This window comes from Xenopus laevis, chromosome 1L (genome assembly GCF_017654675.1).
Source record: "Xenopus laevis strain J_2021 chromosome 1L, Xenopus_laevis_v10.1, whole genome shotgun sequence".
Taxonomy (NCBI): Eukaryota; Metazoa; Chordata; class Amphibia; order Anura; family Pipidae; genus Xenopus; species Xenopus laevis.
In genome coordinates, this window is record NC_054371.1 from 43,424,935 (window position 1) to 43,441,912 (window position 16,978).

The 16,978-nt window shown below is 36.1% G+C and overlaps 1 protein-coding gene across 2 annotated transcripts in view; it reads right to left on the reverse strand.

The window, feature by feature from the left end:
- sgcz.L (sarcoglycan zeta L homeolog) overlaps positions 1–16,978 on the reverse strand; it is a 433,181-nt gene that overhangs the window by 272,821 nt on the left and 143,382 nt on the right. The gene's annotated exons all lie outside the window — the stretch shown is intronic.

A 16,978-nucleotide genomic window follows, 5' to 3' on the forward strand; every position in this document is an offset into this window, starting at 1 on the left:
ATTGTGCAATGTAGAATTCAAATTCCTTACTTGCTGTCTTAATATATAAGTTCCTTGTGTAGGGACTCATAAGAGTAATGGCCCTTATGGCTTCATTCTCTTCCAGTGCCTCCTTTCCCTGTTGCTGGGTTACACCCATGTAACATATTATACATTATTTGTATACCCATTCTATTGGTTCTAGGTTCCTGCAGAGCTGTAACAAAGTGCTTTGCAGGGTGGGCCACTTCCTCTATGACCTGTAGCAGTTGTCCTGGGCAGTCGCTCCACTGAGCCTGGAGTCAACAAGGTCCCAGAAGTATTAGGCCCTAAAGGGACAACCCCTTTAGCAAAGTCGGGGTACAGGGACCCCATGAACAAGGTGAAGCCAGTGTATAGGATCTCTCTTTTCATAGCACTTTCTAGTGAGAGTGAGTCAGAGAGACTTAGCTAGGAAGAGCAGCTCAAGCTCCACCAAGAAGGATAGAAGTGAGCAGCTCTCCCCCAGGCTCTACTTTGCTTGTAGTGCAGAGACCACAGTACTGACAAGGGAATTTAGGCAGTGTTCTTAACCCTGATCCACGCCTGCTGTATGGGATCCGGTCCACATGATGAACTGAAACCCTGGAAGGTGATCCTATCAAATTCCCATGCTATCTCTACTACGGTTCCTTCTATGCTGTATCTGTGAAAGTACCTGGCATGTGCTGTAATCTACCTCGGTTGTATTACCAACCCTGTGGCCCTTTGTATTGAATAAAGCCTGTTCCATCTGTTTGCAAACGCCTGCCGTCCAATCTGTTATTTTACATCTTTGGCAGTAGTGAGTTGTATTTCAGCAACCTCAACACGTGTTTTTCCATATTGCGAAAGCCCATCCCGGTGAAAGAGGGACTTATGTAGCCTACGCTCTATCACACTAGTGGGTATTTGTCTAAATACAGCCAAATAGGTGCTACACTTGTACAAATATCTTGGGGTAGCTGTGGGGGCCGACCAATGAGATTTTTGCCCTTGGTCCACTTATGCCTTAAAACAGCACTCCATAGAGAAGGGTATGTTGTGCCAAAAAATGTGAGCCAAGAAGCACCTCCGTGGTATTTGTAGCAGAGGGACCTTCTGAGGGAGAACTAGCCAGTTAGAATGAAATAAAGAACTATGCAACTGTGCAGCACAATTGTGTGTGATAAATTCCTTATGCAAGGAGACCTCTAGTGTGAAGAATGGATGTAGACACTGGCAGAGCCCTCTGTGCACATTTAAGGAGTGTGCTATAGCAAGGAAGCAAATACATGAAATGGTTGTTTGCAGTGGCTTTCTACAAGATGATGAGCATGTATATACCTAACCAGTTGGCATGTGACACACATTCCAATCAAAATGCTCAAGGATATCCCTGCCAGGGACAGTATTGTTTTCTCCAACATACTGTATTAGGCTGTATTAGCTGGCAGCTCCAGTTTGCAAATATGACAGGTATTTATACCCCTTCTTTAGGTTCTGAGAATCATGCCTCTAAGAGCCACCACAGAGTTTACCAGCCAAAGGTGAGGGCTGGACATTCAAGGGGTGTTTAATGGCCAAGTTTAAGCAACTTTTCAATTGGTCTTCATTATTTATTTTGTATATTTTTTTTATTATTTGCCTTATTCTGACTATTTCCAGCTTTCAACTTGGGTTCACTGACCCCATCTAAAAATAAATGCTCTGTAAGGCTACACATGTATTGTTATTGAAACTTTTTATCACTCATCTTTCTATTCAGACCCTTTCCTATGCATATTCCATCTCTTCAAATCATGCATGTTGAATAAAAAGCTAAATAACACAAAAACCACAAATGATAAAAAATGAAAACCAATTTAAAGTCTCAGAATATCACTAGCTACATCATACTAAAAGTTAATTTAAAGGTGAACCATCCCTTTAAGGAAGTGAGCAGCAGGTGGGGAGGTGTGTGTAGGTGTAGGAGCTGCATGTGGAAGCAGGTTTCTGTACACCAGCTGAATTCCCTGAGAGACCAGACTGTTTTGTATACTTGTGTGCTGGACGCTGTTACTACAAAGTAAGCATATTCTGTTTTGTTTGACTATTGTTGCTGAACACATGATATTTTTTTACATTTTACTGCTGCTGGAAAGCAGTTTGAGATAAAAACAAACAAACAAATTGGCTAAAAGGATGCCGATTTTACTGAACGTTACCTCTTGCCCCAGACTTGCCTTCGCTACCTCAGACCAGGTGAAGTGCAATAGAGTAGATAGGAATTCCTCAAAAAATAGTTGAACATTTTTCTAAGTCCCAAAAAACGCTGGCGACAATTTTTCAGAGTGATAGGCAGCAAAGATAGTAATGTTTTTCTGGGGTACCCCCCTTCCCCCCTACATTTCCTAACATATGGCACATAAACTATACACTGGGCTCATGTGTAGGGCAATATAATAACTCTATTTTATTTTATTAAGGTTTCCCAGGCTTGTGTAGTGTAATGTATTGGCTGCAACATATACGTCCATTCAACTTTAACTTCCCACCGTATGCAAATTAGGCATCGCTAGCGCAACTTCACTTCGCTTGCCGCAGTAACGCTAGAGCAGTGCCAATGTTTGGCATCCTGGATGCAACTTTAGATTTTAGTGAATTAGCGTTGTCCTGGTGAATCTACGCCTGGTGAAGTGTTGCGATGTGAGCGAAGCAGACGATTGCGCAAAATCGGCGCTTAGTGAATTTGCCCCATAGAGTCCATTTTAAGCAAATGCTTGATTTTTATTTTAATTATTAGGGATGTAGCGAACTGCCGATTTGGTGTTCGCGAACGCCGTTCGCGAACACCGGCAAAAAATGCGAACGTTCGCGAACAGTTCGCGAACTTCGAACACCCGCTAAAATCGTTCGATTCGAACGATCGAAGGATTTTAATCGTTCGATCGAAGGATTTTCATTCGAATCGAACGATCGAAGCCATTCGATCGAATGCTTTTCATTGGATCCAATGCTTACAATCGTTCGAACGAATGGAAATCGTTCGATTTTTAGCGGTCGAAGGAATTCGAATGGTCGAATGGTCGAACGATCGAACGTGAACTCAAAATGCGAACGTTCCCAAACGTTCGCGAACATTCGGCGGACGCGAACGGTCGAAGTTCGCGTGAACTAGTTCGCGGGCGAACAGTTCGCTACATCCCTATTAATTATTTCCCTTTTCTCTGTAATAATAAAACAGTATCTTGTACATGATAGTAACTAAAATGCATAAATCCATATTGGTGGCAAGATAATCCTATTGTTTATTTTTTCATGTTTAAAGTTTTTTTAGCTGTCTTGAGGTATGGTGATATAAATTACAGGAAGATCCCATGTCAGGAAAACTTCAGGTCCCAACTAGTGATGGGCGAATTTGCGCCGAAAAATTTGCGAAAACGGCGCCGGCGTCTCGTTTTTGACGCTGGCGCCCGTTTTTGATGCCGGCGCCCATTTTTTTGACGCCGGCGAATTTTCGCGGGCGTTTCGCGAATTTATTCGCTGGCGGCGAAATGCGCAAATTCGCCGCGAATTCGCGCCTGGCGAATAAATTCGCCCATCACTAGTCCCAACCATTTTGGGGGAACAGATCTTATACCTGTACTTAGCTGGTATAGGGCATTTTATTTTAAGGGAACTAGAATACTCACAACAACATACTCTTTATTTCTTATGCACTTGAATTTAACATTAATATTGTAAGGAAATGCAGTCTATGCCAGACTACACAATTAAAAGAATGAAATCTTGCTATAAGCTTTACAATCACTTTTTTTAACATGTTCTTTTTGTCTCAGCTATGACACTGCACTAATTATCAATTTAACTTATAGCAATGTTTATGTCTCCACATTATTCCAGCCTCTGTCTGTGAAAGTCCTTCCACTAAGCAATACTAATTTGTCATTGTCACTTTGATAGCACAGTTCAATCTTTTTTAGTGCCAGATTCTCTTCTTGCTTGTTAGTCTCGTAGTAGCACTTTACAGAAACTCCAAACAATCTGTTGCATCTGAACAGCACATATATTATCAGTTAAGATGATAATAATGCAGATAATATGATAACCTTGATGATAAAGTGCACAGCTGATTTAACTGTTTTTTTTTTTTTCTTAAAACTTGAAGAGTGTTCACATTGCAGTGTCTGTATCTTCTGTTATATCATTTCTGATCTGGGTTTTAATACACAGCAAGAAAAATGGTCAGTGACAAGAATGGATGTGTTATGTGTTTGGCAAGTGGACTAAAAAAGCCAGCATGGCAATAAGGGTAATCATATTAAAACTTACAAAATGTGGCCAAAAGTAGTTGGGAACCTGGTCCTATCAAACATCTCATTAATTCTGGAACTACGACTATGATGAACATAAAGTTGGTTCTCCCTTTGCTGCTGTAATAGTCACTACTCTTCTGCAAAGGCTTTCCACTAAATTTTGGAACATTGTTGTGGCATTTACCAATTTTTGTTGTGGGATTTTGTCATTTAGAACAAGGGCATTAGTGAGGTTGGACATTGACCTTGAGTGATTGGGCCTTGCTTGTAACCAGTTCCCACAATGTATTCAGTTGGGTTAGGTTCAGATTCCTGTGAAAGCCAAAGCAAGTTCTTCATCTTCAATCTCTTATGGGGCGATTACCATCCCATTACTGGAAAGGGCTTTCCTCAAACCACCACCACAAATTAAGAAGAACTGAATTCTCAAGAATGTCACTGTATGCTATAGTGTAAATGATTAATTTTAATAGAACCAGGGGGGGCCTAACCTAAACCATAATAGAAAGCTATAGACCATTATTCTTCCTTCACCAAACTTTGCAGTTGGCATTATGTATTTGGGCAGGTAGCATTCTCTGCCAAACCCATGCTCATCTGATAAACTGCCAGATTGTTAAGACTGTTTCTCAACACCACTCAGTATGGACACAAATGTAAGGCTTGTGTGTGGCTGCTCTCATATGCTCCCAATTAATATTTCTTGTACAGGTATGGGATCTGTTACCTGGAAACCCATTATCCAGAAAGCTCAGAATTATGGGAAGGCTGTCTCTCAGACTCCTTTTTATCCAAATTTCTAAAAGTGATTTTCTTTTTCTCTGTAATAATAAAACAGTGTCCTTGATCCAAACTAAGATATAATTAATCCTTATTGGGAGCAAAACCAGCCTATTGAGTTTATTTAATGTTTACACAATTTTCTAGTAGACTTAAGGTATGAAGATCAAAATTACAGAAATATCCATTATCCAGAAAACCCCAGGTCTCAAGCATTCTGAATAACAGGTCCCATACCTGCACTGACATTGCTTCCAAAGGCAATTTGGATCTCCACCGCGAGTGTTCCAAATGAGGACATGTGATTTTGGAAGGCATGCCCAGATACATGTGACTACATAGTGTTGCCAGATACATTTGGCAATAAAGAACGAAGGAGATAAATAATTGTATGGTATATATCTATGTCTATCTGTTCTTATTAAATATACAATTGGCAATGTTTTTGCTGGCACAGGGTCTGCTTTGAATTTCTGCATATATTCATGTATTGGGAAATGGGACTGCCAAGCAGTTTGCCCTGTGCAAATTAAGAATCATATTAAGAGCCTTGTTTATGGTTCCCAGATGCTGATTTAAGGCATTTAGGGCCAGAGGTAAACAAAAAAAGATATTTTCAACAACTTTTCAACAAACAGTCCATTTTGTCTCCTTTGGGTTGTGGATCCCAAGGTCCCATGGATAGTGATGGGTGAATAAATTCTCCAGGCATGAATTTGCAGCAAATTTCCATGTTTCGCCAGAAAGCAAATTTATTCATGAAACTGGGCGACAATTCGCAGATGAAAAATGGCACACATAAAATTTGTTGTGCGTCATAATTCGGACGACAATTGCCTTTGATGCATTTGGACCAAATAGTCGTGAGTATAAAAAAACAAAGCATCAAAATTATTTTGACACCCATTGACTTCAATTTGTTTCATAAATTTTTCACTGTTTCGTGAATTTTGCAGTAAATTTACGAATGTTTCAGCAAATAAACTGCACAGATTCAGCCATCACTACGCATGGAGCCTTACTACCTACTGAATATTGTGTAGAGAAAACACAAAACTTGGGCACTTAGGGTGTATGTCAGCTGCAGCAGATGGCTATGAATAGCTCTGATAGTTAATACCTGGCATATGGAAGAGGGATAACGATGTGCGTAATTGAGTTGTGCAGATTGCTGCTTTTCATCTTTCTAAGGAGATACCTGGGAATGCCTCCTCATGATCATCACTTCTGAAAGGTTATAGACTTACCGTAGCAAAAGAAGTAATGTTTATTATTGTCTGTATTATGTGAGAGGGGGTGGACAGGAACACGGCAGGATGTGAATCACCTTGGGTATGTTATTTAGCAGACACAGGAAATTGGCAGAAACCAGCTGCTATAGAGGGTATTATTGTGCACAGTTCATTAGAGTGTGCCTAGAATACTGTTAGAAATCATATTACTATATCAAATTACAACTAACCATGATTAACACTATAACTTCTAGCTACTAACAGAAAGGTTAAGGTTGAAATATAACACTGGCTGAATGTGGAGTATGGGTGGCATTTGGGGAGGACTGATGATTTTGCAGAACTGATTTTGAAATAAACCTTTTCATGGATTTATATATCAACATTATGGGGCAGATTTGTTAAAGGTCAAGTTGTGTTTTCCCAAATAATTTGAGTTTTGAGAGTAGTATTCAGTCAAAAACTCAAATTTTCCAGTTGAAAAAAAATAAAATCGAAGTTTTTGGGGTTAAAACAAACTAGAATTTTTTGTTTTTTTGTAAAACAATTTTCCAATATTTATTATACCCCAAAGCTGGAAATAGCACAAATCTGAAAATACTCCAGCTATAACCTGTCGAGGTCATGTAGAAGTCCCTTCGAACCATTTGGAGATATTAATAGCCTTCATGATGTTTCAGTTGTTTTCCCGTGGAAAACTATTAATTAGAATTGTCGGGTTGTTCACCCCAAATTCACTGATTCAAGTTTTCTCCATTCCAATTTTTTCTTAAATCGTAAAATATGCAAGTTTTGAGTTCATTTGAGGTTTAAACCTCTAAAACTCAACCCTTGATAAATAACCCCTATATATGTCTAGTTGTAGTACAGGTAAGGGATCCATTATCCAGAAACCCGTTATCCAGAAAGCTCCAAAACCGGCCTACTGGGTTTATTTACGTTTAAATGATTTTCTAGTAGACTTAAGGTATGTATACTTTATTGTCAATACAAACTATAACTTGTAACATTGTATTTAAATTTAAAAAACCCATTTACTATAATAATAATGCTTCCTAGAATGCCTAAGATTGCCAAAATATGACAATATAATTCCATTTCCTAATTTTTATTTCTATCTATCCAAGGGGTTCAAAAAAAGCTTCAAATTGTTAAATCAGACACCAATGAGTATTCCCATTCCTATCAACAACTTTTACTTTTCATGATCTCTGCTTATTTGTTTAGAATCCAAAATATCATATAACTATGCAACCGTTGCAAAAATAAGATTAGAATTCAATACCCAATATATGCCCCAATATGTGCCCTGACCCTATCCGTTCCAAGAAGTGACATGTGCATAGTGACCATTTACTGTTTCGAGTGATCCATAGACTATTTTAATCCAAAAAGTGCACAGTTACATCAATTTTAATTTAAAATTTTGACTTAAAACGAATCCCCTTGTCATCTCTAAAAAAATGTCCTACTCATAATATTGAGTTCAGGATCCTAATTGCTTGAAGAAAGAAACCTTTATAACATCTAACAGTTACAGACCTAATAATATAGAAACTTCTACCCAATAATAATAGAGTAAACAATATATGAGATGAATGAAAAATATCCCCCACTATGCTATTTGCATGTTGAATGACCTGCTTTATATAGAGTTGAGAAATAGGCAAAAGGGGGCTTCCTAGAATTCTTTTTGCTGTCCTAATTATTATCGGCTATCAGATTGTGGTGGGACATCACTACCTTGGAGAAGTACTTAGAAATGGATATGGTTCCAAAAGGGTTTGTACTGGATAAAATATCCAGTTTTATTGGTAAACGAGCACCTTTAGACAGAAATGGGATCAAATCTTAAAGAGAGCGTTGAATCAATGAGTCTAATTATATTTGACCATCATTTAGAAATGGATTCTATGGAAATAGAGATTAAGGAATCACAGAAATTAGTCGAACCCTTTAAAGAAATGGTAGAATATAGAGAGCTTTCCACAGAGATAGGGTATAAGTTACAGAAACTGGAACATGAGGTAATGCAAAAAAAAAATCTAAGTTTAGGAGAGATATGAAAATAGGTAATGATACTAACAGAGAAGTGGAAACAGGCCCAGTATACAAAATTCAAAATAAAAAATATGATTACAATTACGAGGAATCAAAGAAAGGGGATGCAGGAATGTATAAAGGGAAAAATTTTATGACTAAAGGGAGATATTATGATCAACAGAGGGGAATAATTATAATCCAATAATAGAATCTAATTATAGAAATGAAAATATTTTCTTTAAGTGTATGCAATGATTTGCTTGCAAAACATTAAAAAACAAAGAAAGGCAGATATGTGGGTTTAAATCAAACCAAACAGAGAAAGAGTACGAGATTAAACAATTAATAAAAAGTGTTACATTTTCTATTAAAATGGACTGCTCAGGTCTTGTAGCATATTTCACTTGTTAGTTTTTACTAACCTGGTAGAGTTAAAATAAAAAATGAAATAAATGTCCATGTTTATCATTTCTTTAATCTCCAAAGTAAAGTCAATCAATAAGTAGCCCATGTGTAACAGACCTCAAGTAAAGTGTATTCAAAATCACAAGTCCTAATACAAGGATAACACAAATTGTTCCTTATTGGAGAGGCAGAGCTAACTAAGGTGTTTGATTACTCTTTAACTATTGACTGAAACTTGAATTTTAAAGGTGGCCATAGACGTAACAATTATGATCTTTCTTGGAAAAGATCTTTCCAAGAAAGATCATTCATTTCAATACACACGTGTAGAGCTGAATAGTCAGATATACAATAGAATTCTAAGTATATCTGACGATTCAGCACTAACAATGGCCAATGTTTGGGTTCCTTCAAAGGCACCCAATCAAAATGTTCCATCCAGCCAGATCAACGAACCAACCGATATCCAAGTCTTCTGCCGATATCGGTCGGCTCTTTTCCCACTATACATGCACCGGATATCATACGAAAATTCTTTTTGTACGATATTATCTGTGCTGTGCGTCTATGGCCACCTTTAATCTAAAGTTATGATGAAGTGTTTTATAGTAAACTAAGGTCTATCCCTTGGGAAGATACTGCACAGCCAGAGAGCAATGTTGCCTATGTTGAATACTGAGCCCCTTTGTTGTATCATATTATGTATGTATACACATGTATTGCCTTTTTATATTTTTATTTGTACAGAGAAAGTATTCGTAAATGCAAGTATATGGTGGAGAAAGGAGACCCCTGTCACACAGAGCTTACAATCTTCTAACATGTGAATTATACCTGCAGCCCATTTTAAAATATCATTCAATCTTGTTACTATGTTATGATTGTACTGCCTATTTTACCAATTGAAACACCTTTTTTTTTATTAAAATAACCATCTTGTCAAACTGTTTTGTGCAAAATGTGTGTGAAGATCCAGTCTTTCACAGCATCACTGTTGCACAGATTCGTTTTTTTTCAAGCAGAGCATATTCATGCCAAGGATATAGAATAACTAGGAAACATTAATCTTCAGAAAAGTAAATATCTTTTCCTTTATCCTTGTACCTGCAGCCCAGTGTCTGATAGGGTTTATAAGTATGCTAGTGGAGTGTGACAGAAAGGCTCCTAACAGAAGCCAGCCCTTAATATAGAATCCGGTGATTGCTCTAGGCATAGTTTTTTCATAAATGTACATGTTATAGAAAATTTACAGAAATGACTTTGAATAAATGAGTATTTTGCATTGCAAAAGAGGAAAATATGAAATTGTCACAAATCATGTGTTAGGAAGTATTGATATCCAGCCCAGTGAGGCAAAGCAGTTTAGTTTGTATTGCAGGCAGGGTTGCACGGATAGTACAGAAATAAAGGAAAAGCTCCCTACACATTAAACTGACTTTTACTCTTTTTTAAATTGTGCATTATGAGACAAATAATGTTATTCTTTATTAGAAATGTAGTAAAGAATGTTGATTTACATCAGAGAATTTTACAACGTGATACTGAAAATCAAAATTTAAATTGCGCTTTACACTGCTTGAGAATAAAAAACTTGAAAAATCATACCTCACTATAATTTGCAGCTGTATGAACATATCCCACTTGTGCCAGCAAATGTGCATACAGATAATTTTGCTTGTTTTATTTAAAGTCAAGAGAACACTTCGAGAGAATTTGAAAATGGTTTCCAGTCAAAACTAAACAAGCTTTTTTTTTTCATTTCATGCTTTAGACAAAATCTGTCTTTACAGTTACAAAAACTTCAGATTAGTTTGATCCAGTTCAAGTCAAGGAGTCGGATGTATTTTGTTCCAGTGGCAAATGCAGATATTATGAGGCATTTTGTTCCAATCTGATTTAAAGCTTTGGACCCTAATCTCAAGAAATTGTGCTTATACCCACATGATAGCCTACTGTTACTTGAAAACACAATATTTCCAAGCTACATAAAGGTATAGGATCTGTTATCCGGAAACCCGTTATCCAGAAAGCTCCAAATTACAGAGAGGTCATCTACCATACACTCCGTTATAATCAAATAATTCAATTTTTAAATAATTTCCCTTTTTTCCGTAGTAATGAAACATTACCTTGTACTTGATCCCAATCAAGATATAATTAATTCTTATTGGTCTAAAAACAATTTTATTGGGTTTATTTAATGTTTGAATGATTTTTTTTAGTAGAAGTGAGGTATGGAGATCCAAATTACAGATAAATCCCTTATCCAGGTCCCGAGCATTCTGGATAAAAGGTCCTATACCTCTACTAGCATGCATCCATAATTCTAGAATCAAATCAAATGGGGAATGAGTCCAAGCATTTTGTCCCCCCTCCTTCATATCTATTAATCCTCTCAAACAAAACAAAGTAGTCTGATGGGAGAGAGGTTTGCTTTCCTCTGGATCAACCTATGAAAAAGCTGAACATTGCTGTATTTTTTGTAATCTTACCAACTATATCAGTGTATAAACAGTCAAATGCTTAGCATCTGTCAGGGTTTATAAGGTGAGTTTTAGTTCCTACAATGTCCTGTTCAGTGTAGAGGAGGCTCATTTATCAAAGGTCGAATTTTAGTGTTTTTTGAAACCACGATCAAACTCACTTTCTCTAAAATCACGAAGGTCATGAAAGTTGTTAAAAGAGCCAAATATAAAGGGGAAAATACATAGAGGAAAAAAAGCCCAAAAAAATCAATGAAATTTTGTTCGATTTTATCAAGTTTTTCCCCGATCCGATTAAATCGTGTTTTTTTTATTAATAAATAAGGTTAAATCTAGTTTGGTCATAATTTTTTATTTTAAAAACTCAGAAATATTCAAAATTTTGATTAATAACCCCCATAAAGTATGAACGTTGATGTGCTAAAAAATACCAAAACCTCTAAAAATTCAAGGTTTTTGGACAATTGCTAGCATTATATAGAAAAATGGTCCAATAAGATCAGTGCAGCTCCCATCGACTTCTATAGGACCTTGACACGTTTTCAAGGATTTTACACTTAATAAATCTTGACTTTTTTGAGTTTTAAAGAAATATAGAAAACACATGAATTTTTAGAGACTCTTGGAAAAAATTGAAATATGAATGTTAGTTAATCAACCCCTTAGAGAAAGATTATTACATATATGCAAACAGTAAAATCAAAAGCACACTTCAAAATGTATCAACAGTAATTAATAAAACTTTCTCCCGAATTAAATGTAACTCACTAGGAATAAATTATGTTTTTTAAGGAAATTAACTTAAACAGTAGTAAAGCAATACTTTAATTGGGTTGAGTGGGTTTTTATACTCCTATGTTCTACTATTGATTTAATATCAATTTTTATATACTGTATCTTTTGCTTACATCTCAAAGTGAGAATGTAATGACGATGTGTTTGTAAGTAACACTATTTAAACAATGCATGTGTAGGCCAATTAATTGTTGTTGTTCATTTCCTTAAAATGTGACAAAAAGCATTTTGAAATGCATAGGGACATGGGTCCTTAGCCTGTAGGGAGAACACTAATTAAAAAGAACTACTGACCTTGCACCTTTGTGGGCAGTCATAAACTGTCTCCGGTAAATTAGGAATAAAGTGCAACTAGGCTTTTTGACAAGAAGCAAGGATAAAATTCACATATTATCAAGAAATAATCTCAACGAAACACATTCAAGAAAAAATCAAATCCTTACACTTCTTAACTTGCATATAAGGGTAGATTTGTCAAAGGTCAAGTTGTGCTTTCCTGAGAAATTCAAGTTTTCGTGGGTAGTTTTCAGTCAAAAACTCGAATTTTTGGGTTAAAAAAAATCGAATTCTTTGGGGTTAAAAAAAACTTGAATTTTTCAGGTTTTTGTTAAAAAAAAAAAAACCTTGCATTTTCCAAGATTTATTATACCCAAAGCTGGAAATAACTCAAATCCAAAAATAGTCCAGCTTAAACCTAAATCGTTTCTAGAGATTCTAATTTTTTCCTGTGGAAAACTCAATTAATTCGAGTTTTTGGGTTGTTCGCCAAGAATTCACTGAATCGAGTTTTTTCCTTTCGATGTTTTATCTTAAATCTGAAAATATTCAAGTGAGTTTATTCGAGGTCTAACAAACGTGCAAAGCTCTAAAATTCAAACTTTGATAAATAACCCCCTCAGTGTATGGTGATCAAATGTCACAATTTTTTGTAAATGAAGCCTATGGTGTTTTAACATTGAAAAAATGCAGGCAAACAGAGCTTTGTAATCAGACCATTATTGTTTAATATTCTCACTTAGATTCCATCTTTTTGTTATTGTGCCAACAAGATTGAAGGAAAACTGATGCAATTACAGATAAACTTGAACTTCTTTAGTGGGGAGTTATGGGATTTTTATTTAATGGGATTTTAAATAGAAAATCACATTTTGGATTTTTCTATTGTAGAATATAATGGAATCAAGGTTTCTTAGGGTCAGACCTGGTCAAACAGTTTATGAGGTTATTTTGTCATGTGGCAAGTACAAAGTAAGGCTGTGGTGTTTTAGCAGGTGCTTAGTATTTGCAAAGGCTTTTGACACACTGGAACTTTATGGTATACCGCACAGTCCTATATCAAGTAATAATGGGTAAGTTGGGTAATTTACTAAATGCTGATTGGTTGCTATTATTTCCATATCTTGTTCCTTTATTTTAAAAAATATTTCTTGTACATACGTTTTTACTGAGATAAATTGGATTAATTGGGGACGACATGTAGCAGTTAGTAAATCAGTTAAAGGGATCCTGTCATCGGAAAACATGTTTTTTTTCAAAACACATCAGTTAATAGTGCTACTCCAGCAGAATTCTGCACTGAAATCCATTTCTCAAAAGAGCAAACAGATTTTTTTATATTCAATTTTGAAATCTGACATGGGGCTAGACATTTTGTCAACTTCCCAGCTGCCCCTGGTCATGTGACTTGTGCCTGCACTTTAGGAGAGAAATGCTTTCTGGCAGGCTGCTGTTTTTCCTTCTCAATGTAACTGAATGTGTCTCAGTGAGACATGAATTTTTACTATTGAGTGTTGTTCTTACATCTACCAGGCAGTTGTTATCTTGTGTTAGGGAGCTGCTATCTGGTTACCTTCCCATTGTTCTTTTGTTTGGCTGCTGGGGGGGGAAGGGAGGGGGGGTGATATCACTCCAACTTGCAGTACTGCAGTAAAGAGTGATTGAAGTTTATCAGAGCAAAAGTCACATGACTTGGGGCAGCTGGGAAATTGACAATATGTCTAGCACCATGTCAGATTTCAAAATTTAATATAAGAAAATCTGTTTGCTCTTTTGAGAAATGGATTTCAGTGCAGAATTCTGCTGGAACAGCACTATTAACTGATTAATTTTGAAAAAAAATTTTTTCCCCATGACAGTATCCCTTTAAGCAAGCTTTAAATTTAACCAGAAATTATAGCCAATATATTTGGCTATAATATTTCTTTAATTTCCTATTCTATTCATCAACCATTACAGTCATCAAAGCATCCTCCATTTGTGACAATTCCAGCTTTGCATAGCTTTGGCATTCTAGAGGGCAAAAAAATATTCAATCTGCAGCTTTTCCTGGAGGTACCACTGGTTGTAGGGCATTTTCTTTGACTTTATGGTGAAGTTCTTCCCACAAGAGCTCAATGGAGCTGAAATCTGCTGATTGTAAAGAGAGTGCCTGAGGTTTCCTGTTCCTTCCCCAAATAGGTTTTGCATAACTTAAAGAAGAACTAAACTGCTCTGCACCAAAAGCCCCCCTCAACTGCCTGCCATTGCTCCCCCTCCCCCTCCCTCCGTTGTCTCTCCCAGGCTGTTAAGGGGTAGGGGGAATTAGTTCTCCTTTAAAGCATGCTTTGATTTAAGGGCCGACTGCATGTGATGGTATGACATTGTAAAAATAACTAAAGTCTTGTAATTTCAAATGTATCTCTCTTTCTCTCTCTCTCTGCTGATTTGTAGGTTATACATTTAGGCATAATGTATGCATGTTTTGCAGCATCATTCCCATTATCATGATGATAATTTGTATAAATATCCAAAATAAATGCTAGAGACTGTTTAAAAAAAAAATAAAGAAGCTAAGATAATTTAAAAGATAAATCACTGTGACTTATGAATATGTATATAAAAAAGCTTCAATTTTAAAATTTTCTATTTTGAAAATGATTATTATACGGACTAAACATTAACTTGACTAGTGATTCAGGCAGATAATCTTATAACTATTAAAATTAGGTTGGAAATTAGGCTGCTCATTAAAAGACATCATGCCTTGTATAGCTGTAATTATAATCTATAACAGTGGCCAATTTATTTCTATCCTGCCACTTTATTATGCCTTGGGGTTTTCATAATGTTATCATGGCAGAAGGGTTTAATGTTGACTACTCAGACATGCAAGACCTTATTTTAATTCTACATTTAAAATATAGCTGACTCCGTATTAAATGTATCTGCAATGTACTAGTTTTTCAGAAGACCAACTGTATTTATAATGTTAAAAATAAATTCAAATGCGTTAGCAGCAAAAAAGCAGCTGGGGAGAGACAAGCAAGAATCAGGAAAAAAGTTACAGAATTTCAGTTCTATTTTAAAGGAACAGTAGCATCAAAAAATGAAAGTGTTTTAAAGGAATGACAGTATAATGTATTGTTACTTGGCACTGCCAAAACAGGCGTGTTTGCTTCAGAAACACTACTATAGTTCATATAAACAAGCTGCTGTGCAGCTTTGGCAGTAGCCATTCAAGAACAGTATTACACTGTAGATAACAGATAAGCTCTGAAGAATCCCATTGTATATTACAGAGCGTATCTGTTATCTTCTGTGTATCCTGTGCCTTTTCTACTTTTTCAGCTTTGAATGGCTGCCCCTTGGCTACACAGTAGCTTGTTTATATAAACTTTAGTAGTCTTGCTGCAGCAAACACATCAGTTTTACCAGTGCAGCACAACGGTACATGTGGGGGCCCATTTACTTAGCTCGAGTGAAGGAATAGAGAAAAAAAAAATTCGAGTTTCAAATGTTTTTTTTGGCTGCTTCAACCATCGAATGGGCTACTTCGACCTTCGACTACGACTTCGAATCGAACGATTCGAACTAAAAATCATTCAACTATTCGACCATTCGATTCAATTCGATTCAAAAACTGTCTCTTTAAAAAAAAACTTCGACCCCCTAGTTCGCCACCTAAAACCTACCGAAGTCAATGTTAGCCTATGGGGAAGGTCCCCATGGGCTTTGCTATCTTTGTTTTGTTCGAAGAAATATCGTTCGATCGATGGATTAAAATCCTTCGAATCAAACAAATTGCGGTAAATCCTTCAACTTCGATATTCAAAGTATTTTAATCCGGCAGTCGAATATCCCTCGATATTCGACCTTAAGTAAATTTGCCCCTAAATGTTCATTACTTTAAAAGACTCATTTTTTGGTGTTACTGTTCCTTTAATAAATATATTTCAGTACGATAGGCATAAGCAAAGTAGGTGAGGGAGAATAGGATGGATGTGAACTGGTAAATAATATTAACAAACCGTATGAATCCCATTACAGCTGTATAATATAAATAGAAGGCAGAAGGGAAAAAATTCAAGAAAAATGCAGAGTGTGTATATTAAATTGATGTGTCATTTCATTATGGAATTTACATTGTTTTCCTCATGCATGAAACATTCTTTTATGACAACACATTTAATCTATATATGTTTCTACATATGAAATATTATATATAATCAGTCAGCTACATGACATTTTCCAAGAAACAAGGCTCTATCTGATATGCACATATTAGATTTCTAAATATAATTAAAGACCTTTAGCTTCTTCAACATTTCTTTGTAGCAAAGTCAGTTCTCAGGCACGAGCACCCCTGTTAAACTAAATATCTATATGTTTTACCTTACACTTAGGGGGTTATTTACTAAAATCCGATTTTATCTCATTATTTTAACAAAAAAAGAAACCACGACCAAACTCCCATTCCCGAATTTGACCTTTTTTATATTTTAAAAGCACAAATGAATCCATTTCGGGGAATAAACCCTAAAAAATCATTTGAAAAATCTAATCATGTGATTTTTCGGACTTCTTCCCTGAATCATTTGAATTTTTCAGGTTTTGCCTGAAATGATTGGATTTTCAGGCTAAACCCTGCGCAGACCACTTCCAATTAGGATAGGGACCTCTGCCATTGACTTATACACAACCTTGGCAG